This window comes from Gymnoscopelus braueri, assembly GCF_963280865.1.
Source record: "Gymnoscopelus braueri genome assembly, chromosome: 5".
NCBI lineage: Eukaryota > Metazoa > Chordata > Actinopteri > Myctophiformes > Myctophidae > Gymnoscopelus > Gymnoscopelus braueri.
In genome coordinates, this window is record NC_137606.1 from 28107200 (window position 1) to 28134091 (window position 26892).

Here is a 26892-nt window from a genome sequence, read left to right on the forward strand (position 1 = left end):
GTATTTTCATACGGGCCAAATGTACTCTAATTAAAACTAACTGTAGTTCAAGCTGTTTCACATCAATATGGCATTTTCATTGTCTTAATCAACAGCCATTGTTTTATAGAAAGAGTAGGTTTCCCTCAGCTACTGACATTTATTATGAACCCACATTTCAGATCAATTTCATTCAGCTTCTAAATCATTTCAATGAGCACAAAATCACCTCTAGCCTGATTATCAGCCTGAAGCTCCACTCAGAGAGTGGGTGGGGTCTAGGGTCTGGAACCAAGCTACAAAACCTCCTCTCCTTAACCACTTAAGCCTGAACTAGAAAAAGTGCTCCTCGGAGCACAGGTCTCCGCCAGGTCAGGTAGGTTATTTTGGCCTCCTGGTGGCGCTATAATAGGCCAATGTGAAAAGGGTGCCATTTCTTCCTAGGCCGTGCACGGCAATCGGACACTGCATTCATGATTTGAGACATTTTGTTCAAAAAATGTGTTTTGCTAAATTTGACCTGCTGGTGGCGCTATAACAGGCCAATGTTAAAAGGGTGGCATTTGTTCCTCAACATTGTGTGAATGTGCGTGGAAAGTTTCACCGCAATCAGACGCTGCGTTCATGATTTGTGGCATTTTGTTCAAAACAAGCCACTACTGCAAAGTTTAGATGTTAATCTTAGCCAATCAGGATGGAATATGTAAAATAAAACAGATCCGTCTTGATCACATGACTAGATCATGTGTACCGATTTGCGTGAAATTTGTATAAAATGGGAAGGAGTAATATAAAAAAAATTGTTTTACATAAGTCGGCCTCTTGGTGGCGCTATAAAAGGCAGATGTGAAAAATGCAGGGCAAAGGTTTTTCCTTGGCCTCTAGGGAGTGTGCATACAAAGTTTTACACAGATCGGCGCAGTTATAGGTAAAAACACGAATCGGCCTGTTACAGCGCCACCATGAGGCTGATTCGAAAAAATTTAAGTGGCATTTCTTCCTCGGCATAGTGGGAATGTGCGTGCAAAATGTCAGGGAAATTGCATGATTTGAGGCATTTTGTTCAAAACGGAGCACTCCTGCAAACTTTGGAAGCCATTTTTAGGCAATCAGGATGTAATATGAAAAATCTGAAATACGGGTTTCGTTTAATGACTGTTTTTTTTTTTACTGTTGTTGAGACCGAAGACAAATTTCCACACGTGGACAATAAATGAAACTAACTAACTAACTAACTACTGTCGGTCCTGGTCTCTATGAGAGTTACTGTAACACCTTAATTTCCCCTCGGGATGAATAAAGTACCTACCTACCCAAAAATAGCCGATCTACAAGCTCAAAACGCGTTTTGAGCTTGTAGATCTGCCATTTTTTTATTGGAATCCTGCTTTTTTTCCCTTTATTTTTGAATTGGAATCCTGAAAAGTAACATCTTTTATCTCGAACGTTATACTTCATGAACTTAAATACAAATACATTGACATAAAAAAGACGATAGAATTTTAATACTAGTCATTAAGCTACTAATATAGACTGAAGTAATTCAAGCGGGTCATGTTTGCAATTGTAACAGAAAAACATATGGGATTGGTGATTGGTGATTGCAAATGAAAAACATATGGGATTTCAAATCAGTCCTTTGGGAAACAACATGTTAGAAGTAGGCTAGAGATGATAATGGCCTGCCCACACTAACAGAAAAGAAAGCCAGTGCCGAGGTCTGGTGTGAATCACTTGAGAGCAGCAGCATGGCATGTGGCGTGAAATGGAACATTGGGATCGAAAAATATTAGCACAATCAAGTGCGAGGAAGGAACATTAGTAATTTAACCACTTTCAATGGTGTCCCTATTTGGGTATAATGATACAGGAGGTGAAAAGAATAAGAAAATAGCTAACTCAACATGCTCACAATGTGTTGCGATACGGCACGTTGTGAGCTTGTTCATCGGCTATTTATGTCACAGGGCACGTACTCTGTATGCTTCCTCCCCCCGCTGTGTCCCCATTCTTCAGTAAGGCAACCAGGGCCATATCATCCGCATATTTGAACAAATGAAATATATCCTGGTCTAACTGGAATTAATCTGTATATAAGGAGAAAAGTAAGGGGGATAGTCCCCTGCGGAGCACCGGTGTTAAGCACAGTGATGTCGGACAGAGTATCATTCACACGGTGACACGGACCTGTTGCTGACGGTCAGAGAGGAAGTCTCTGACAAGATGGATAATACCTCCATTTACTCCTATGTCAATGAGTCTCTGCAGAAGGGTGTGTATCTGCATGCTGTTGAAAGCAAGAGGTAAAATCAATAAAAAAGACCCTGGCAAAGTGGGAGGGGACTTGGAGATGCTTTGACAGGGTGTTAAACAGACTGATAGTAGCATCATCAGTTCCTCTCTGACTATTATAAGCAAATTGGAGATGATCTAAGCTGTAAGAAACCATCGATGTGATTTGTCTGCTTATAACTCTTTCAAAACATTTTCCCAAAATGGAAGTAAGAGCAATGGGCCTGAAGTCTTTTAGTTCATTGGCTCCAGGCTTCTTGGGGAGACGTGGCACAATACAAGACATTTTCCATAAATTGGGCATTGTTAGAGAGTCAAGCAAATACTGGAATAGCATCAACACAGTACCTTTAAGTTCATGAACATTTTCTTTCAACACTCTACCTCTAAGGCCGTCTGGCCCAGGGGCAGAGTTGGGCTTAATACAGGAAAGGCTAGCTACAATTTCATTTTCACTGAGTGTGATAGGGACATACTCCGGAATGGACATACACACACTATCACGCTCAGCCCTGAAGTCATTCTTATCAAAACGGCTGAAAAATATATTTAGATCATTAGCAAAAGAAGGAGAGGGGTGCGACAGGGGGGTACGCTTTTGCTTCGTTTCCCTGCCCATCATCACATTTAAACCATCCCATGCTTTCTTGGCATTCCCTCTGGTTTGTCTGGGTGCCTGAGCGATAACAGCTGATCGCGAGTATAGGCGAGGACGCCGACTTTTCCGTGTAGACTCCATACTTCAGTGATTAAACAACTGAGAAGGCACACAGCCAGGCACAGTATCATGCAGACCTTTTTTTTTATTTGATTTGATTTATTTGAAAAGCCAAAACCACATGGTCACGCAGTTCGAGGATTACACAAGAAAGTCCTGAGACTTATTTCCGTTGAGGTCCAGAAGGCACACAGCCAGGCACAGTATCATGCCGACGTTAAACTTCATTTTGCCACAAAGATAATTGGGGTGCGATTACTTAAGACGACATAAAATACATAAAATAACAGCAGACGAGACAGACAGATGAGACACTGGGTCAGCAGCAGAACCGCGCCCCCCTTCTAAAATCATCTAAAAGAAACAGTATATGCAATGTTGCCCTCTGGAGTGAGTGTGGAAATATAGTGGCCCTCTCCATCAAAGTTGCCCATCCCTGGTCTAGTGATACCACAGCTTAACCTGTTGTTGCTGATTGATTTATGAATACAAATAACTACTTTGAGTATGATGGCATACGTGGAAATAAAGCACCATTTATTTTTTTCCAAAACAAGGTACATATTTCACTGCAACTAAACGGAATAGTTTGATGCTAAATATTCAACACATTTTCGGACTGTTAATTTGTCACGCTCCTGTTGTATAAAGACCTTTAAATCTCCTGACCACTTGTCACATTGACTGTTGAGCTGCAGTGATCCGTATGATTGACCAATTAACATATTATCTGACTTGGCATTAACTCTCTCAGTGCCACGCCCCAAGATATCCCGAGTTTTTCCCGAGTACCCTCCCTGCCAGCACGAGAAATCCCGAGTTTTTACTTTTGACTGTAGTCGCGCTATTCTGTTTATTTTTCATGATCACTTTCGCTTCCCGACTCCTTCAGACTCATTGGGTTCCGGTTTCATGACGCAGATTCCGTTTCCGGTTCTCATTTTTTTCCCGCTGTCATTTTCAGCCAGAATAGGGAAAGTCACGGTTTTTCACACGGTATAAAAAACGAACGGAGAGGTCCACGTCTACTCTCTTTGGTCTGGGTGACGATCAGTCATCGTAGTCGTGTATCACATAATTTAGCCCGATCAACGATTGTCGAAAATGTCAACATCCGGTTATGACCGGATATGACGTGAGCCTGTTTGGGAGGGGGCGAGTGAGCCAGCGAGGTCATCAATGTGTCGATTTGTTGCTCTCTACTGGTAGAACTGTAATATGGGTTTAAAACCCCAATCAGATAATTTATTTGAATGAAAAATTACAAAATTAAAAAATAAAAATAAACGCAAATTGCTGGCACTGGGGGAGTACTTTATGAAAATACTCTTGGCAGTGAAAGAGTTAAAAATAAAAAATAAAAAATAACATTAAGGATTTTGCAGTGTGGGAATGATTATTATGATTTTAGTTCAAATCAGCAATCATCTTTTTGATCGTCTTGTTTAAAATCTTTGCTGACCTTGAGAAAGAGACAATTATATTTCCATTAATAGCTCTATTTTTCGACACAGGTTTCGTGAGTGAATTTTCACAGAGTGGTCTTTGTTGTTTATATCTACATTTTTAATGAGCATCTACCCTGCTTTATTTATGATGCCTCCCTGAAAGATGCACATCAAGGTCCACCTATGATGTTCAGCAAGGTACCGCTCATGTCTTCAACTTCTCACACATTAAAGCTTGTTACACACAAATAATACACCTTCAGATGTTGTGTTATGGTAGGATGTTGGAAGCTCACAGCGTCATTACAGGGCTATCTAGCTGACAGAGGTCGGAGGTCAGTGCTGTCCACTGGGGGAAATCAACCATACTGTAGGTGGGATTTTGAGCAACAGATGGTGGTGGTGCAGTGAAGCATCCAGCACGTGTCGCTTGCAGTAATGGAATTAATTTGATTAATTTGAAGTTAACATGTCTGGTTCCTCTAGCCTAAAACCTCTAGCTTGCCATGCATATCTGATGAAAGGTCAGCTCACTCCAATTTATTTGCCAAAAGGAGAGGACACAGGGGAACACGCGCACGGTGAGAATTAATCAGTATGTCATCCAGATGCTAAAACCTGGTTCTGCTCCGTAAGCAGTCTACTGCAGGATGACATGCATATTTGCAAGTGAGCTGTGGCGCGTTACTAATGGCGACTGACGGGTGAAATCCTGCTCAATGAGTTTTAGAAGAAAATCCTTCAGTTTTCAAATACATGACTTTAGACAGAATCAATCATTTTACTGTCAGTGATTTGTCAGTTATTTGTATACATCAATTCGTAGAGAGATATTTGTGACAAACATCTTGGCCACTTCTCACCTTGTTTTCTGGTGGTTTCAGAGTTCAAGCAGTCAGATTGAGTCACAGTGGCCAAGTGATTAGAAGAACTATTGATCTGTGTCTTAGTGCAACTGCTCTGTCGAAAGCGAGAGGACTCAATTTGCATCTCAAAGTTCACTGATGACTGCATACCCCATTAAATGGATAAAACAGATTAAAAATGCTTCTCTAGACAGCAGCCCATATGAGCAGACTACTTAAGCCTAAAGTATGCGTGTAAAATATGCATCTTCATGCACAGGATGAGTTATGATATCTGACACCTCTCTGGGGTCCTGTGGTATCTCCATATGGATAGAAGATGGAGGATGACCTTTAAAGAATTCAGCTTGAGATGTTCTGACGTTGCATCCTAAGCTACTTCAACCCTATTAGCCTACTTAGTTGTATGTCAAATAGCGAAAATAGCTGATCTACAAGCTCACAACAAATTGCAACGTGGCACGAGACATTGCGAGTTTGTAGATCGGCTATTTTCGACGAATGTTCTTTTATTATGGTATGCCCAGAATCGAGACATTAGCGTTCATGTGGTTAAGGATTACACTTTATAAGCCTACGATCTGCCTCCTTGAAACCTTTTCATGCAAAATGGCATGGATGTGACGGAACCTTCATTAGATGGCGAGAGAAGGAGGTGTGAATTGTAAGCTCAAAAAAGCATCTCAGAGTAGGTTTTTCAGCCATCTTCCATTAGCACTCATTAGCGTCTCACATCAGCATGGGCGAAAGTACAGCAGTGAGGAGAGCCTGCAACGCCTTCTGCAGAAGATGGCCTTCATGGGGAACAATAAAACAAATGCCATTATTATCCGAGAGCGCTGCATTCTATTATTACACTCTCACCCTCAAATTGTGCTTTCAAAGTGGTGAACAAAAGGCCACAGGACTTCACTGTGTTATTAACATACAGCCGTAACATTCCTCAATATTTCTTCTGCCTTCATGTTCCTTTTTTTGTATTCCATTTCTATTAGGAGCTTTGTAGAGCACACCCGATATAGACGGAGGGTAATGAATAAATTAAATATCAGAGTGAAGGCAGGGGCCTACTCAGAGGTCACATGTATTTTTCTTACATGTTAAAGTAGCAAGATCACCAAGGAATAAAGCAAAAGAATGTGTCCAGTCAGACTAAAGCAACCTATACTGTAAATGGGCAGCCATCAGAGGACACCTGAATAATGTATGGTGCCTCTTGTTTGGTTGTACAATGAGTATAGGCTTATTACAAACAAAGAGAGAACATGACGTCTGTTCTTCCCTGTCATGTCAATGTTTATAGTACTATAAGTACTTATTTGATTCATCAAATGATTGGCATGCGTTTCTACAGCTGCAAATTGCTTCCTGAATCCTTTACGATAGCATCGGGGATGTCACAATGCAGGGCGGTGCTGTTAATCTGGAAATCATTGTCTTCACCCCGCCAGAGATGTCCCACTATATCTGTCACCAGAGATCTCTTAGAGCCTGGCCAATGACAGATTTTTGCGTTCCGATGCCGACTGCAATATCGGACCTACAACACAGATTACTGATGTTTTGACCAATATTTTGTCAAAAATATAAAACATTTTCTAATCAACTTAGATTTTTGAAGTAAGATACATTTTTTATTGCTAGATAAATAAATGTAAATTAAGTAAACTTCAATATATGAAAAGAACATTTTAGTTATACAATGAACAACTAAACCACAGTTTTCAGACATGGACACGCACACGCACACACACACACACACACACACACCCCCCCCCCACACCCCCCCCCCCCCCCCACACACACACACACACACACACACACACACACACACACACACACACACACACACACACACACACACACACACACACACACACACACACACACACACACACACACACACACACACACAGTCATGCACTGGACTTCAGCATGAACCATGTTCCATCTTACATATAATTCTAGTAACCTCTGTCGGTCCGTCTTGGGGTCTTGGTGTCTTGGGAGATCAAACTGCGCATGCGTTCGTCTGTGCCCCAAACTGCGCATGTGTCGTTGCCAGGTTTCGCGCGCGAAACAAGCAGCAAGGTCTATGAAAACAAGGCCAAACGAAACGAACCCTACAAGCAACAAGGTCTATGAAAAGAAGGCCAAACGCAGCGCTAGATCGTGCGCGAGCAACAAGCAACCAGCTTCATGAAAAAACACAAAGCCGCGCACTGCGCATGCGTGGACGCACTTTCTCTAACCAATTCACACCCACTTCACGCTTACAAAACCTGGACATGGCAACGTCGCTCATCGTTCTGTGATTGACAGCAAAAGTTGGCCAATCAGGTGGCGAGTTCGCAGCCTGAAAAAGACGAACGGCAGCCATTGTTGATGTGCGAGTCAGGGTACGAGTGCCTTGACTTCTTATTTTCGCTTACTAAACGCTCTCAAACTTCTTCTTTGACGCACGGAATTCACTTATAACATATCGTTTGGATAGAATTTAGTTGTTTCACTTCATATGTGTGGTCAATTAATCATGACAGAGCCTATTTTTAAAAAAATAATCAGAGAACCGGCAGGGGCGACCAGTCACACGCATGTATCCCAATAAGTCAACCTATTTTGGGGATGGCGATCTCAAAAGTCCCTTGCGTCATGGCTGTCCCCCCCGCCCCACCCCCACCACACACACACACACACACACACACGCACACACACACACACACACACTTAGGGAGAGAGAGAATAGACGGACAGACACAGACAGAGAGACAGAGAGGGAGAGAGAGGAAGAGAGGGAGGGAGGGAGGGAGGGAAAGACAAAATAAGCGTGCCCTCGCTTATTTTTGCGCGGACGTAATTTGTTTGTCATTGTGGTGAATGTTTGCTGCTGATGTTTGTTGTGTGAAGCTTAATGTCAGAGTGTTTGTGTTGGAGCGCCTCAGTGCGGCTGCTGCGTTCATGTGCAACATCTTGCATGCGTGGCTGTGTTCACAGTTTTCCTTCGCCATGTCTGTAGGTCACGGCCTGGAGACCCCAGGGAAATTTCTTCATGAAAAAAAAAAACAGCCGATGGGGTCCGCGATGTTTCACGGGGGTCCGCGTTTTTTTTGCGGTTCTGGGCGGATTGGGTTCGTTTTTTTCGCGGTTCTGGGCGGATTGGGTCCGTTAAAAAAGAAAAAAAAAAAAAAGTACAACTTAGTTGTATGTCAAATAGCGAAAATAGCTGATCTACAAGCTCACAAGCTAGCGAAAATAGCTGATCTACAAGCTCACAAAAAATAAAAAAAATTTGCACGCAGCCTGTGTAGTGTGCGTGTAGGGAGAAGCGGCCCTGTGTGTGTGTGTGTGTGTTTGTTTGTGCGCGCTCGCAACGGCTCGCACGCGCGTGTGTGTGTTGGCAACGGCCGACGGGGAACGGCTCCGCCTGTTAGATCTTTATATGCGCGGGTGTTTGTGGGTGTTCTGTTCCTCCACGACGGGATGTGCGTGTACACACTACACCATTGGTTCTCAAAGTGGGGTCCGGGGACCCCCAGGGGTCCTTGAGGGAGTTCCAGGGGGTCCCCAGCTAAATGATAGATTAGGCACCAAATGGACCCTTATGGGTCTGTAACTCTGACAGTGTACAAATGGAACCAAATGGACTCTAACGGGTCCATTTGCTTCCATTTGTACACTCTCACAGTTAAATTAACATACATTTTACCATATAAACTGGGGTCCAAGGGATAGAAATGCCATTCAATGGGGGTCCGTAGCCCTAATGCATGTCAAACTGGGGGACCTTGAAATTAAAATGGTTGAGATTCACTGCTACAGCCGTAAACAAATCTTCTCTTATGGGGGTCCCTCGCATATCTTTTCAAATGGGGGTCCGCGGGCTAACAAGTGTCAATTTGGGGGTCCTTGCCATGAAAAAGTTTGAGAACCACTGCACTACACAGTACAAACTCACTTTCGATCCCTGATAAACTGTCTGTTCTCACCGCATAACCCAAACTGCACACTTTGGGTGCTCATATCCGCCTACGGGTATGGTCTAGTTTGCGTAAACCATAATAAAGGCAGCTTGTCTTCAGGGTTGGCTGTTCATAGAGTAATTTGCTAGAGTGCAGGATCATAAGCTTTATGACTGGTTGCACCAATATAGCCAATGAATAAGAGGAATGTTTGCTCAACTCTCCATTATAATCTGCTGGTCATCAAAGGGGATCCATAATCAGTGGTGGGAAAAGGTGCTCAAATCTTTTACTGAAGTAAAAGTATCAATACTGAAATGTAGAAACAGTTCCGTTACAAGCAAAAGTATGGAATTCAAAATTTACTTGAGTAACAGTACAAAAGTATTGGCATCAAAATGTGCTTAAAGTACCAAAAGTAGAAAGTGCTCATTATGCAGAAGGTCCCATTTCGCAAGTTTTCAAATGTATACAAATCTTTTGAAAATAGCAGATCTACAGGCTCCCAATGCATTGCGATGCGACGCATTGTGAGCTTGTAGATCGGCTATTTTCAAATGGCCAAAATGTATATAGGGCTATATCAAGAGAGAATATTGTATATAAAGTTTTCAAATAATTGTAGTAGAATAAAAAGTACAATATCTGCCTCCAAATACTCCAATAAAGTAGTACAGTACTTGAGTAAATGTTACTTTCCACCAATGTCTATAATCATCCCCTTCATACCTTTTCACTGGCCTGCACACTCTCACAAAGTGACTCCCTTCATTCTCTTTAATGGTGATAAATGGGAGTGATATTGAGTGGATATTGTCAGTGCCGGATAACTACTGTGGGCGTGGAATTAGGCATTGATGTGGAAAATAGGCAGGTTTATTTCTGCATCATTTATTTAATCACTTCTATTGTGATGGAATGTCACCTTTCAGAATAACAGGTATTTACATACTGTATATTCACAACAGTTTGTAACCTGTCAAATGAATAGATGAATAAACGTTTTGGTGCTTTTCAGACTAATGAGGTTGTGCCACTTTGACACACATGCATTTTGTAACAGCCAATTCTCGAACAAACACAGAATAAAATTTGTTTTAGCTCACAATGCGTAAAAGTTTAGTAACTGCCACACAAAACCCCCCACAAAAAACAATCCTATTTTCAAAAAAATTGTTGTGCTTTAATGCAGTGATTAGACACATGACTGAATTTGCTTTAATAGAGTAAATGGTTTAGCTAAGATTACTGCAATTAAACCAAACATTAAAGTTGTGCACTTTCCCTTCTTTTACTAGATTATAATGGATACACACCATTATCAACGCTATGAGTAGCTAAACCACAAGTGGTAAATCAAAAGTCTGTTCAGAAATAACATGTACATGAATTGTCCATTCACACAAGGTCTGACAATTATGCTGCACAGTACACTCTCTCTCACACACGCACAGTACACTCTCTCTCACGCACGCACACGCACACACACACACACACACACACACACACACACACACACACACACACACACACACACACACACACACACACACACACACAAAATGATTTAGAGCCGTTTTAAAGTGACATTTTTCATGTTTAACTCTAGAGTTGCTAACGGCACTCACTCTGAGACTGTGGACAAGTGTGCTCATTTAATGATAGCCTATCTCAGAAGCATCACTGGCAATAATCATTTATTGAGAATGTTGTTTGGAGCTTGATTCATTATAATTAATCATTATGTGTATAACGAAACATTTTTAAAACTTGAAGTAGGCAGCTCAATGAACTGAGGCAATGAGCATATTTCTTCAGTGTGCCTTCTGTTTAACCATTATTTTATACTGTGTGTGTGTGAGTGTGAGTGTGAGTGTGTGTGTGTGTGTGTGTGTGTGTGTGTGTGTGTGTGTGTGTGTGTGTGTGTGTGTGTGTGTGTGTGTGTGTGTGTGTGTGTGTGTGCGTGTGTTCACTTTGTGCAGCGCTATGAGCTTGTAGATCAGCAATTTTTTTTTAACCGTGAAAGTTTTAGCAAATCTTTGAATATATATATTTTTGAAGCGAACATTTTCCACTCAAATCTTTGCTTCTGGGGGTCCCTGGAACAAAACCTTTTGAGATGGGGGTCGGTGGCCAAATACATATAATTTTGGGGGTCCCTGACATGAAACAGTTTGAGCACCACTGATATAGCAACATAAGTTTTTCTGAAAACTGCTAGGATTTAGAAGACATTTTTCTAATCAGCCTCAGGTCTTAATGGGTTAAACAATACTGTAGGCAGCCCCTTCAATAATATGCAGTTTCTTTCACAACTCTACAGTTCAACATATTTTTCATCATTATGTGCTCTTGGCGGTTTGTTTGAGGTGGTGTAGATTAGTTGTTGACAACTCTGCACCTCCCACACAAGAAAATTAGTTTTGCTCTCGGGTGAAATTGCGTTTCTGAGGCTTTTCTTCCATGACCATGACACTATGGAAATTACAGTAATGTAAAGCGATCATTTGGTTGGTCATGATTGAATCCACCTGCAACATATATTCAGCCTAGTCCAACCCACCTCGCCACTTCGCCGTCAGAGACAGCGTGCGAAATATCTTGTGTGCAAGTGGAAATTCAGGCCAAAAGGTGGTGCTAGAGGAAAGGCCATGGGGTCAGCAACATCAGTGGGGTTCATCCTCCAGGGAGCATGAAGGTGCACAAATGCAGGCTGACCGTTTAGAGATATCTTGTTTGGGAACAACAAAGTATTGGATGCAATAATACTTTGCATCCAACGGCCGACATCACCCACCAGATTGCCCCACCACGGGGTTAAAAGTTCACTAAAAACTTTACTGGCTGCAATTGTATAATACTAGAGGTCCGGGCGCCCGGCCCCCTAGCCGCGCACGGGGCTCTAGCGAGGGCTCGCTTATTTTGGGGTTCCAAAATCGTGGGATGAAAATATTTTTAAAAATAAAAAATATATAAAAATACATGGGGGACCCCCTGGGGGTCCGCGGACCCCCTGGGAGTCTTGGGACCCCTGCGAAACATCGCGGACCCCCGTGAAACATCGTGGACCCCTTCGGCTGTTTTTTTTTTTCTTCATGAAGGTGGTTGCTTGTTTCTGGCGCACATCTGGCAACACTGACCTGTCTGCTTGTCCGCCCCCCCAACGTGGCAACCCAGATGCCGACTCGGTGTTGTTGTTTCCTCCGAGGTGGATAGACTGGTGATGCGAGGTTAGTGGTGTTGTTAGCGGCTGCGTTGAGACACTGGCGTGCTTTAATGTTTTGTGTGGGATGTAGGCTACATGACATATTACCGTGAGTGTGGTGTGATAGAGAGACATGAGCAAAGTGAAAGCAACGACGAGGGTTGAAGCGAAGTGGTCACGTCGCGTGTGTTGTTGTTGTGGGGAGATTACAAAAGCGGCTGCGTGGTGTTGGTTTAGGTTTCGTGACGTCCGTGCATTCGCAGTGCGCAGTTTTTGACAAACATTTCACGTCCGCGCATGGGCAAATCTGCGGATTGTATCATAGGATGTCAAATTCTGAGTAACCACTTAAACCCTATATACTCCCCCAGGGGTCTATACGAGGCCCCTTACTTATTTCCCTCTACTCAAAATCTATTTACATGTAGCAAAAGTAGCTGATCTACAAGCATACAACGCGCTGTGCTTGTCAACAAAACTACAACTAATAATTGCGATTATCGATTTAACTGTGTTTGAACACTGGAACAAATGACATTTCTGTTTGGCTTTTAGGCATCGTAAACAAAAAGGTGCACAGGGCAGATATGACAAATAATTTACATATTTATTAACTTTATGATTACAAAAGATATATCCTTGTCCTTTGTGCTGGTGTCTGTTGTGGTTTGTGTTTACGGGGTGTGTGCAGGTGGAGTGAGGTTGTCAAGAGGAGATGTGTAACACCTGTAGTCTGCTTCATCACCTGTATGTAAGAGGCTGCAGGGCCATTCCATCTCTCACATGCAGCACCCGGGGAACACTCCAGCTCTTTGTTTGATGATTTCTTTCACCTACATTTCCTTTTACTCTCATCCGTCCATACACAGCTGACTGATTTTACTGACTTATCCATGTTTGATTCATGATTTTGGTATCTTCATGTTCGCATAAATAAAAAGGTCAGAGTTTGTATGAGCTTCCTCCTTTGTTGCAAGTATGAGCCAGCACGCACGCGCGCACACACACACACACACACACACACACACACACACACACACACACACACACACACACACACACACACACACACACACACACACACACACACACACACACACACACACACACACACACACACACACAGCTGGTTTTAAATTTCATGTGTTCTCACTACATCACAGGAGGACACAACTGCAGGGAATGTCATGCATTTAATCATGAGTATGACTGACCCCTTGGTTCAACTAATAATATTTAAAACATTAGTCTTTTTAGGGTTTCAGGGACTTTTGCCTTATATGGTATTGGTGCAGCTTGACTTCTAGAAGAAGTTTTTATTCCCCACAGTAGTCCATTATCATATGAAATTGGTAGTGACAAGGACATATGACAACAACAGATGAACTATATAAAAACCAAACTGCTGAACAAGATGGATGAACTAACAAATTCTATTAGCCCCGCCACAGATGCCCCTGTGCTATGTGGTGTTGGTGCTTAAACAACACGACTATTAAAGGGACAGCAAAAGAACATCACCATAATATCCGTGATCCAGGAAACCACTGAGACTGAAGGTGCCAGTTTCATTTCCTGACCTCAATTCATCACAAAAAACACGGCATAATCACTTTCTCAAGAAAAACATGGACAAAGTAATCTAATTTAAAATGGCCAGCTTATCCACTTTCTTGCTTATCTTAATATAATCACACACAGGATGCTCTGGTCTGTCGCACACTGAAAGCTAATTCAATGAGAAAACACACTTCATTTCTGTTTCAAAGAACCGTAAGAAACAGCATTCGGCCCAATGATGTGACAATTTGTTGTTCATGATATAATCACAAAGGATTTATGTATCTCTTTTTGCCAATATTACTGGTGTATTCTTTCTTGCACCCCTTTGGCTTTGAAGGGCTTTGTTATTTTTCATACTGTGAATGATGGGATTATTAACAATTTATTTGAACCAATTTCTCAAATTAGCTGACAGTCAAATGTCCCCTTTCCCAAGGACAAAACATTTGAAGCTCTTCTTTTGCAAAAAAAAGAAAAAGCATCAAATCAGGATTAGAGATTCAAAGTGAGAAAGATCAATGCAGTCTAACAGCGTCTGACTACTTCAAACCAAAGCCTTCAGAAAACATAGTGAGGCTTGTGTAGATGTGCTTAACACAATAACCCATGAAGATGTTACACTTTGTTTGTGCCAGCATTATAGTCAAGTTAAAAAACGCAAACCTTGGGAAGACGGCAGTGGCCGGCAGAGTGCCGGAGGAGGGCTCTACCTGGGCCAGGGACCCCCGGCGGGGGTCCTCGGACCACCTCTGTGCCCGGGACGGTGGCTAAATAAGAATTGAACTAGAAAATGTGCTCCTCGGAGCACAGGTCTCTGCCAGGCGAGGTGGTAAAAGATGGTACTGTTCCTGATTAATTCTGTCTTACCTATTTATATTACATATTGTGATGTCACGTGAAGCTTGACCAATGTTAGGTGTTCACAGACGGACACACACACACACACACACACACACACACACACACACACACACACACACACACACACACACACACACACACGGACGGACGGAGGGTAAAACATACTCTCCACCATGCCTTCGGCCTGGTGGAGACAATTACCTATCAAGCAGTTTTTCAGTCCAGTGGTTTAGTGTAAAATATAGGTTGTATCAAAGGAAACAGGCAAAAGATTGGTCTTGTCATGTAAGGCCACACATAAATATTTCTATACAATCACAACAAACGAACATTGACTTTAGGGCTGTAAAGGACAGACAATGGAAGCTCCACAAAAGTCAAATGCAAAGCTTCCATGAAGGACTTCTTATTAGATTAAACAGAAAAAGTTAAGCTTGTACAGAATGATGTAAAATAAGTCAAATATAGCCTCAGTAGCCTTCACTGCAAAATATATTAGCATGCATTTGTAGTGACAGCTGCTACTCAAAAAGGCCACTGAGAGCTTGCTACAGAGTCGACTCTAGACTGTTTTGGATGTCTGCACTCAATATGTAGAAAAACGTTCTGTAACTTGAGAGAACTTGTTTATTGACCTCCGGTGAGCTCACCTACAGTACACTCCTATGCACTATACAACACCCAGTGGTCAGAAATAGCAGTGCAATATGGAAAAACAAAATATCGAATAAACATAATATATAATGGCTAGAATAGCATATGAAATTATTGATGAAATATATTTTCCACCTATTAATGTGTAGTTTAATATGGTATGGACGCAACTTCAACACACAAGCCATAAAGTAGACTGTCTGAGGAGCTGTCAAGATCCCATTTGAAAGTGTTGTCTGTTTCATCTTCAACATTACACAATCAATAATCTAAAGCCATTTGGCTTGTCCCAGACTTGAGAGTACACAAGAGCATTACAGATATTCATCTGTTTGGGCTCCTCTTTATGAGTTGGATATGTCATTGATGGCAGGTCTGTGTAAACAATTGCTGTACGCTACCCCAGCACTGGATTAATGATGGACTGAGGCTCCCATCCTAGAATGATTATTTACAAAGCAAATTCCCCAGAATATCTATTACCAACTGCAAATTCCTGTGAGAAATATCAGTGCCTCGCACGATCATACGTTTATCAGGCCATCTTTGTATGCATTCTGTATCCATGTTCACACTGCAGCCCAGGGTGATTTCGGCTCTTCATCAGAGAGCCCGTTTTCCCTATTGAGATAAGGAATGAAAGCTGCAGGAGCAGAGGGTGCTGGGTTTGCTGCAGGGTGGTGAAGCAGTAGCTCTGATAATGGAGCTCACTCCCATTGCGCAGGCTGGGAGGCAAAACGGCTATGGCGCCAGCCCAGCCCTGCCTATGTGAGAGGATAACAAACGTGGTGTAATAGTTGCAGTGGAAGAGGAATATTGGACATGGAGGCCTCTCCTTCCCTCTCCCTCTCTTTCTCTCTCCTCTGGAGAAAATATAGTTGTACAGCTCTATATTTATGTGCCACTCATAACCCATTGATGTGTCTACTCTAGTGCATCAAAAGCATCCATATCATAGATGCAGTTGAGGGAGGGGGGGGGCTTGTTTTAACATAGCGTTAAGAATATAGCATTAAGAAAAGTGCATAGGGTGTAATTTCAAAAAGAGGACTCACCTGAATGCTGTGTCCTCTCAGATGCCCCTCAGTGACGATTTCAAAGCAATCTGCAAAGAGAAATAGAGGGCATTTCTCAAAACCTGTAATGGCTGAATCATAGAAAAAGTTCTAAAGTTCTGCCTTTTGAACCCTTCCCAAATTCAATACAAGATGGTTTGGCATTTGTGCAATTTCTCCTCAAGATAAAACGTGTAAAAATCACAACAGAGCCAATATTATTGTGCCACTGCTATAGTGCAGCATTTGTTTTTTAGGGTAATAGCCAGAATAAACGCTGTGTTATCAGCTGCCCGGCATTGCCAGGAAGAATAGTCTCTCTTAGTCCATGAGCCAGAGCCCCAAAATTGAGCACTGATTATCGAAAGAGTGGGCAAAACCAAACCTATATTAAATTGTTCATAGGGTCAATACGAGTAAATAAATATATGATAACCTTTCCACAGGAGCAGCTTTTTCATGGTTATCACACATTTTGTTATTTTCCCCATACGTACATGACAGGTGAAAAAATTACAAAATTTAAAAAATTGTTATCATAATGAAACTTCCCCAGTTGATTACTTACATGAAGACAATGATTTATTGTATTACAAGTTTTCTGAAATTGTATATTTAAATATGCAAATTAGGCATTTAGTCCATGAGCCAGAGCCCCAAAATTGAGCCAGATATTGAATATTCCCTCGTTAAAAACCTTTGACTCCAGCATCTTAACAAAATGAAATAAGAATGTTGACTCTGGCTTTGTCCAATGTTCCAATGTTGATTCTGGAAAGTTATGCAAATTCAGGCATATTTTCCTAATGCCTAATTTGCATATTTAAATATACAATTTCAGAAAACTTGTAATACGATAAATCATTGTCTTCATGTAAGTAATCAACTCAGGAAGTTTCATTATGATAACTCTTTTTAAATTTTGTCATTTTTTCACCTGTCATGTACGTATGGGAAAAATAACAAAATGTGTGATAACCATGAAAAAGCTGCTCCTGTGGAGAGGTTATCATATATTTATTTACTCGTATTGACCCTATGAACAATTTAATATAGGTATGGTTTTGCCCACTCTTTCGATAATGAAATCTTGTCTGGCTCATGGACTATCTCTCTCCCTCTCTAGTTTAATGCATGGGTGAAATAGGCCATCTCTCCCCCTTCTCTCCTTTCCCTGTCTATCTCTGTGTGTCTCTCTCTCTTGTTGATCGAGCTCCATATTTGGGTATGATCTAGGCCAGGGGTATTCAACTAGATTAGGCAGGGGGCCACAATTGTAAAATTACTTGAAGTCGGGGGCCACAAGACATACTGTACAAACAAAAAAGGTTCATGGTTTAACCGGAAACCGTTAAGAAATGTGTAACTGGTTGCTTAAATATGTTATTATTTTATTTATTTTGTGGTGCAAAGGCCCCCCTAAAGTGATGCCTGGAGGTAGCCGTCCAGCCGCCATGACAGCTGCCCCATTCTGCCTTGCAAGTTATACATGAATAATGAAATAAACTGTGGTTCAAAAAGTACTTGAAAGCCATACTTGAGTAAGAGAACAGATATCTTACTTTAAATATGTTTGTACTTTAGTAAAAGTAAAATTCACTATTAAGAAAATCACTTGGGTCAAAGTGTTAAATTAGCTCACACTAAATGTACTTAAGAAAAGTATCTGGTGTTAAAATGTAGTTATGTATCAAAAGAAGTAGTACAAATAAACAAAACAGCCAGAAATTAGTTTTTTGTTTTTCTCCTCGCTTTATAATAAACTGATTTTAACTTTTTTTAAATGTTAAAGCAATAAAGAGACTGGTACCATTCTTTCAGGTGAATGATCTCACACATCAGTGTGTCTAGCTTATACATGTCCAAGTAGCTTGTGGCAAGATACTTTCAGAATGATGTAGCTATAAAGTAGTTCAGCTACTTTTTTCACCATGTAGCTGCGAAGCTTGACAAAAACAACAAGATTTTTGAGTGCAGTACGTCCATTACATGCCATCTCCCTCAATTTGTAAAAAATTGAGGGAGATGGCATGGTAGCTAATGTACCTATTTTTTAGTTTTGAGTGGACTCCAATCACCCAATAGCGTCACAGGCTGAACGTCAAGATGCTCTAACTGACAACTAATGGTTCATGAAACGCAACATGAGAGTGTGCTCTCTCTCTCTCACTCTCTCTCTAGACAGAAAATAGACAGAAAGTAGACAGAAAACAAATGAATGGTCCAATGTTATAATACGCATAGTGAGGAGGACCAATTTTATGAAGAAACCCATGTTATTTTTTAAATTGAAATGCCTACTTCCTATTTCTCAAATCCAAATTCAAAGCCTGTGCAGTATTAAGGTCTGGCACATATTATCCTGACAACATCAAAATGCGTAAATGCAGTATGAAGCAGTACGTCACCAAAATGGACATAATATGTCCATTATCGTCCTATAAGACCTATAGCACATCAACAATGGACACCATGCTGTACTATAGCACACAATTTCCCCTTAATTATTAACCATTAATGAGTTTTGGTTAACGGTTATGAAAAACGTTCAAAATGGACATCCTGTACAACCAACCATCCAAGATAATTACATATTTTTTGGAATATGGAATGTGTTCCTGTGCCACAAGACAACTCCCTGCGGGCCGAATTTGGCCCGCGGGCCGCCAGTTGAATATCACTGATCTAGGCACATAGCACTGTGATGTATGTAACCATTTCTAACAACGTTGATTTGCGCTGACGGCAGTATGTGTATCACCATACGCCTATGGGCATGTGAAATGCCAATTTTCGGTCCATATATGGGCATATCTGTGCGCTCGCAACAGACACATAACTGCCCACCACAATTCAAGTTCATATTGTACATTCAAAGCTGATATTTTCAACGGGTACACAGGTACATTTCAGGTAAGCCAGTGCCCATTCATGAATAACCCATTGATTGTAATATCTAACGTTATTAGTACTGTGGTACGGGTACCACTGGGTACTCTAACAATGGGTACATTAAGTACTCTGACAACAGGTACAACAGGTATTGCATAACCGGGTGGGGTATGCATTCCCAACTTTCATCATTCCAGAGTCTTGAACAATCCACAATAACTGCAGAACCCTGTGACTTGTATCCTACAGTATGACACTATATTCAGCCTCTGGAATGTATGCTGCTTAGAATTTATTTTGGGTACTGTAAGCATATCTCAGTTTTTTCAATAGCAATTATGGTATTCACAGTGAATGAATATGATTTGTAGACTGTCTAGTGAAACGGTATGTATTGTACCATATCTTATGCATTGCAGTGCTCCCTTGCAAGTGCATGGTTCTGTTGTTGGTCTATCACAGTATAATGTGTCAGTACATACAACAAAATAAATGGTTTACTTGTCTCTCAGCCAGTGACACAGAGACCAGCTCCTGTACATTTACAGCACCTGATGGCAAGTAACATCTTAGTTGCTAGGGAACCTGCACACTAAATAAACATGTACAGTCTGCATTGTCGACGAACAAAACCATGCAACATTTGATTTATTGCATTCCAGAGGATAAAGAAAAACAGACACCATTTCCTCTTCTCTCCCCAGCACAGAACAGAGATGTTAATTGAAGGTTTTGTAAATTAAGAAAAAGGGACTACAGTACCTCCCACAACATGTCTCCAAGTATGACAACAGAGGAATATAGCTCTGATTTTCGGATTGTCGGATTTAATTTCTGAGGTTGATTAGTATCTCAACGGTTCTTTTATCCGCACCCGCCACAGCAATGCAGGGTGTGTGTCCAATCAAGGAAAATTGCCATTGCAATTGTCTCTACCACAGACATTGATATTGAGATGAACCTCATGGCAATTTTGCACAAATCTACTAGGCTACATAGAAACAGGAAAGAGCTTTTCTTTTCTTAGGAACACAGGCACACACAATCCCCTAAGATTTCAATAATAAGTGAAGAAGTGGTATTCCAAGCAAACATTTATTGCCCTGTAGCAGCTTTTAGGAATCAATGTGCCGGCTAAAAATAATCACACTAGCCATTTAGCCTATGCCATTATCAAAATGTGAATGTACCACAATTTAGCATTTGCTTCCTTTTGAAAATGTCATTTTATCTCGCCCAATGACCAGATTCCATTTGACCGAAGACAGTGATGTGACAAGTGCAATTTCACGCATGTGTGCTACAGTTCAGTGAAATGTCCATCCTCTGTTTATGTGCCCTGAAGCATCCAACAGTTAAGGCATTGATTGATATTGTTCACACTGCAAGCATCACCAGAATAACTCCTTCCCCTTTAGCTAAGATGGCACGTACTGCATTGCAACGCCCCCATGCACCACCGCACGCACACACCCAAATAACATGTCTTTTTTTTTAACAACGGTTTCGTTTGTGAGTAGTCGGAGGTGGTCCTATTAATGAGGAGACGGTTTACAGCATGGTATACTGTAACTGGTCTGCGCCAAATTTGGGCAGGGTTCCAGCCTGATCCGAGCCCCACTGACTTCCATTATACAATAAAAGTAAAATATTTAAAAACATATAAAACAATTATAGGAAATAAAATGAAGGTACTGGCAGCATACACAATTGGTCCATGGGTTTGTGAGATTAGCTAAAAAAATCTAAACAAACAAACAGACAGACAGACAGACAGACAGACAGACAGACAGACAGACAGACAGACAGACAGACAGACAGACAGACAGACAGACAGACAGACGGCTAGCCTCCTACAGAGCCATGCTAAAAATGGTTTCGCTCACACGTACACATTAAAATCATCATCACTCATTTAACTCAGCTTATCCATCTGTACACTTTCAGAGTAAAACATGTAACACCGTTTTTTCCCCCCTACTATGTACCCTCTAACTGTATGTCTTCTCTGGCCCTGGCACCCATTAGCTTATATAAACCTACAGCTGGTAGGGCGGTGGTTTTGCTTGTTTTCCTGAGTGTACTATACCCTGACTTCTCTGCTATCATTTGCAACCGCCCCCAAGGACAAACAGCTATTTGTTTAGTGTTTCCCCAAGCCTGAGAACACAGGGCCATGCCCATGCAGGTGTTTGGTAGCTGTAAGCTTTGCAGATGTGTCTCTGTATATTATTTGCAGGACTCAATGTTGCACTAAGATGAATTGTATTGACTTTTCAGGAGCCTGTGTACAGGTACTCAATGGCAATGAAAAATGCATTACAACAGAAGCATTTCAAAAGGCATCGCACTCCCCTGCAACATATCAATGCTGACTGCAAGCTATATCACTTCACAACATAACATTATCACCGCTCTATTCAACCGTCTTTAAAAATCATGAAGAAACCTTACAAATCCTGTCTTAGCCAATATTTTTTGTCTAAAATCATGGGGTCCACATTGGCCTTTAACCACTTCAACTTGGCGTCCCTATTTGGGGCATGTCGTTTTCACAAATTGGGGAAATAGGCGGTCAATAAGCTCACAATACGTCACATTGCAATGTGTGTGTTGTGAGCTTGTAGATTGGCAATTTTGCTAGTTGCCATATGACTATATAGGGCTTAAGTTGTTATCCAGTAAGATAATTGAGTGTATACGGGTACATTTGGTATTTGTATGCTCTCAGAGTTAAACTAGAAAATGTGCTCCTCGGAGCACAGGTCTCCGCCAGTACTGTTCCTGATTAATCCTGTCTTACCTATTTATATTACATATTGTCACGTGTCACTTGACCAATGTTAGCTTGGCTGATGGAAGCTCACTTCAAAAAATATAAATGATTTTTTGAAGTGACACACCTATTTATAGGTTTCTATTTCGTCATGCGTCTCACTAGCCAATCAAAAGCATTGGTGACAACATATTGTCCACGTGTCACGCGAAGCTTGACCAATGTTAGCTTGGCTGAGACGGGGGACACACGGAAGGACAAGAACGAAAACATACTCTCCACCTCTGGCGGAGACAAAAAGGGATAAATGAACACTGAAGATTTTACTGTGTGCTTCCTCCAAGACACGGGTTCAGGTAATGAGAGAGCCAAGCATGTGACAAATGCCTGTACTAATGTGACAAATGGTAAGCCGCTGCTTTGATTGCGGCATTACCTCTTTCTATTCCAATTTAGCCCGGGTGGCTGATTTTAAAAACAAGGGCAGTCAAGCATGTCACAGTCGTCATTAGTTACCAGTCTGCCCTGTTGCACTGCAGCCTCCAGTGCCTGTGACTTAGCAGATGGCATATGGTACTCTTACCATGTGACCACACAGTTTGATCTGTGACCATCGCAGCACCTCCAGGGTGCCCAGTGTCACCACGACAGAGAAGACACTCGACCCCCTGGCACAGCAGAGCAGTGGTTCCCAAACAGTGGGTCGGGGACCCATTTTTAATGGGTCACGAGGTAAATATCCCTTTCTTCATTCCTACGGCATTTAAAAGATTATTTCAAAAGATTTTCAAAAACATTAAATAGTAAATCAAAATAAACTCAAAGGAATTTGATTTAAAAAAAGATAGATCTGTGGTGGCGCAGTCGATATGTGCTGTCGCCTCACAGCTAGAAGGTCCTGGGTTCAATTCCCACCGGGGATGCTGTGGGGGTTTGTTCTAGCCTCGCGTAGCCAGACTATATCACTGCGTGGATATGAGTCTGGTGCTTCTATGAGGACGTTTTTTTTCCAAGGCGGCGGGATCAAAACAATGGCTCTGGACACAATTGGTTAGACCTACAACCAACTACCAATTACAGTCTCCCATATTTGAATACTGGGCCCTGATTGGTCACCCCAGACTTTGGGAGCAGGAAATGGATTCACAACGGAGCGGTGCCAGACCCAAATCGCCGAGGGCAATTTTTTGTTTGCACTGGCAGATTCGTCTGGTCCCAGGCTAGGTTTGTTCTCCCCTCCGCATCATCAGTGTCCATACCCTAGGTGTGGTTGGCGAAAGGGATTTCTGTGTGGAGTTTGCATGTTCGCCCTGTGTCCCCTTAGCCTGGTAAAGCCCCTCCCTCCGGATAATCTAATTTCCATTTGATTTCAGGAAGGAGTCTGGCATGAGAACCTGTGTGTGTTTTTGACTGTGGGCTGGAGTTGGGCGGGAGTAATACCGTTGACTGACAACCCCTTCAGCCAATCAGCAGTTGTTCCCCTTCAGCCAAATCAGCAGTTCGTTTTTACCACCTCCAGACCAATGTGACGCAACGGGACTTTTGAAAGGGCCATGCCCAAAATAGGTTGCCTTATTCGGATACATGCGTGTCACTGCCCGCCCCTGCCGGTTCTCTGATTTTTTATTTTTAAATAGGCTCTGTCATGATTAATTGACCACATATATGAAGTTAAACAACTAAATTCTATCCAAACGATATCTTAAAAGTAAATTCCGTGCATCAAAAAAGAGTTTGAGAGCGTTTTCAAGTTTTAAAACCAAAACCAAAAACAGCGGACAGAAAACAATGGCTGCCGTCGGCTGCACTCGGATCCATTCGGGTTCACTCGAACTCGCCACCTGATAGGCCAACTTTCGCTGTCAATCACAGAACGATGAGCGAGGAGGGGCCAGGCTAAGGACGCTGATAGGCTTGTCCACTTGGTGGACGGCGAAAAAAGCCAAACAAGCCCTCATGCCAGACTCCTTCCTGAAATAAAATGGAAATTAGATTTCCGGAGGGAGGGGCTTTACCAGGCTAGTGTCCCCTAGGGTAGGTACCCTCACAAAAAACATGCAGTGATCCTGGTCTCTATACTGCCTCCCCCTGGTCAGCTGGGGTGCCTGATGGAGGGGAAAGAAACTGGTTGGAATAACGTGTTCCTTCCATGCGCTACGTCCTACTGGGGAAACTTCCCCCTGTCAGGTGATAAGAAGCGGCCTGCTCACTCCTCATGCATTGAAGGAAGCATGAGCTCAGTTCGGGGCTCTACCCAGGCTGGCAGAGGGAGAGTAGTGCCCAGGATTACAAGCTTAGGCAATTGGCACTGGGTGAAAAAATGGGTTACAAACATTGTGGGGAAAAAAAACCAAAAAACCAAAATAGATCGCCTATTTTCACTAGTTTGGGTCCCGGGGAGACAGTACAGTAAAACACAGAGAAAGAGAGAGAGATGTATTATTAAGTAAGAAGGACATGTCCTGATGTTATGTGTTTACCATGAGTGATGTATTATGATTACTCTGGTATGAGGAATTAAAGCGTGTAGCCCTAACCCTGGCCTTGGGTTAGACAGTGAGTGTGACCATAATAAAATGTGCCCAAAAGAATCAAGTCAACTAATGTAGGCTCATGTAATTGCACTTGTTATGCAGCTATTTATAATATAGAACATAGTTCAGTTGCATTCGCAAAAAAAATGCGCTAGGCAGAATTATTTCTCGCATACTGTATCAGTCAGTGGACCAAGGGGAACATTGGAATTGAATAATAAAGTCGGTCATCTGAAGTGAATAATTATGCAATAAAAACACATTGTCGTGCAGCCGTGGGCCACAGAGGTCAGCAGGCGATATGAACCTCCAGACAGTGCACTGATTCTCTTGGTTTTTGATTAGTCAGGTGGTATCTAGCGCTCACTCTCTCTCGTAATAAGCTCTTTCCTCTCCCCTTTCCCCGTGTGAGCTGAAGGTTCTGATGATGGCCATACTCCTATTTATACACTTAGCCAAGCTCAGCACTTTAAGCGAGACCACATAAATAATCAGTAGATATACAGTAAGAGATGGTGTACAAGAAGGATGGGTTGCACAGCTAGCACGGCAACTTCAAGCTACCCTCTTCTGTGCGCCAGCCATGCAGCCTCTCTCTCTCTCTCTCTCTCTCTCTCTCTCTCTCTCTCTCTCTCTCTCTCGCTCTCTCTCTCTCTCTCTCTCTCTCTCTCTCTCTCTCTCTCTCTCTCTCTCTCTCTCTCTCTCTCTCTCTCTCTCTCTCTCTCTCTCTCTCTCATATCATTGCAGAGGTAAACAAGTGAGCAGCTGCATTAATGGGTGTTATTATGACTGCATGTTCTGGGATGCTTGTAGGCCTATTGATTATACTGGAGTGTCTGGCTAAGGTCACAGAAACAATGGACCTCATAATATCAATTGTCATTTAACTCTATTTCCTGCAGCACAGCAAAAAACAGTACTATTAGTTTCTGCCAAATTATGCTTTACTGTTGTTTACAATCAAAGAGACACTGAATACACACAAGTTTTAACTAAAACTAGGATGAGGGAACACATTGTTTTAGCTTCACTACATTGGCTACTGATTGTTTTCAGGATAGATTTTTTTTTATTACTTGTTTATAAGGCTCTCAATGGTCTGGCAAGGTTGTATTCATCCATCATGCACTTAAATATACTCGCATACAGTATACCAATTATTTTGTGTGTGTGTGTGTGTGTGTGTGTGTGTGTGTGTGTGTGTGTGTGTGTGTGTGTGTGTGTGTGTGTGTGTGTGTGTGTGTGTGTGTGTGAGAGTGTGTGTGTATATATTTATTTGTTAACATGGAGTGCTCCCCAGTTAACCGTTGTGACACACTATATATATATATATACACTATATATATACACTATATATATATATATATACACACACACACACACACACACACACACACACACACACACACACACACACACACACACACACACACACACACACACACACACACACACACACACACACACACACACACACACACACACACACACACACAATGTTCTTTCATTGATGGACAGTGTGTAACACAACGTGAGCAGGGGCTTTCACTAAGCTCTGCTGTCTGAAGCCAAAGCAGACAGTCAGAAAGACTTTCTACAGCATCATAAACGTCTCAATCTGTTCATGACAAGTACCAACAAGGTGTTTTGTTCTATTTGTAGAATTTCGATCCGTTGTTTGATGTTCACAGCACACTGATTTAATTAGCTAACCTGTGCAGCTACAACTAGTGTTTCTGCAAGTCACAGTATGTTCTTTTTCTTTTCTTTAGTCTGTGCTGTTGTGAAGAGAGCTACTGTAACATTCCAGTGAGTGCATATAATGAGTCTAGTAGAAAACTAAACAAGTAAGACGCGCTAACGCGGGAAGCGAACGCCAAAAAAAATAAATAATAATGAAAAAATATTTTTAAAAAAGTAACCAATAAAAATATATATAAAAAAAACAGAAAAAATCTGCGTTAAAAGGAGCATCTTAGAAAAATACAAATTCACAAAAAAAAAAATTTGAATGTTTTTGAACAATTCAACAAAGTGTTTGAAGTGCCTGTTTCACCCACTTCCGGGGGGCGGAGCCAAAATCCGAGCCC

The 26892-nt window shown here is 41.8% G+C and overlaps 1 protein-coding gene across 1 annotated transcript in view; it reads right to left on the reverse strand.

The window, feature by feature from the left end:
• Positions 1 to 26892, reverse strand: part of lrfn1 (leucine rich repeat and fibronectin type III domain containing 1) — a 158986-nt gene that overhangs the window by 52604 nt on the left and 79490 nt on the right. Inside the window, exon 2 of the mRNA XM_080429619.1 lies at positions 16601 to 16650. The gene's annotated coding sequence lies outside the window, so the exon portion shown is untranslated. The remainder of the gene's footprint in view (positions 1 to 16600; positions 16651 to 26892) is intronic.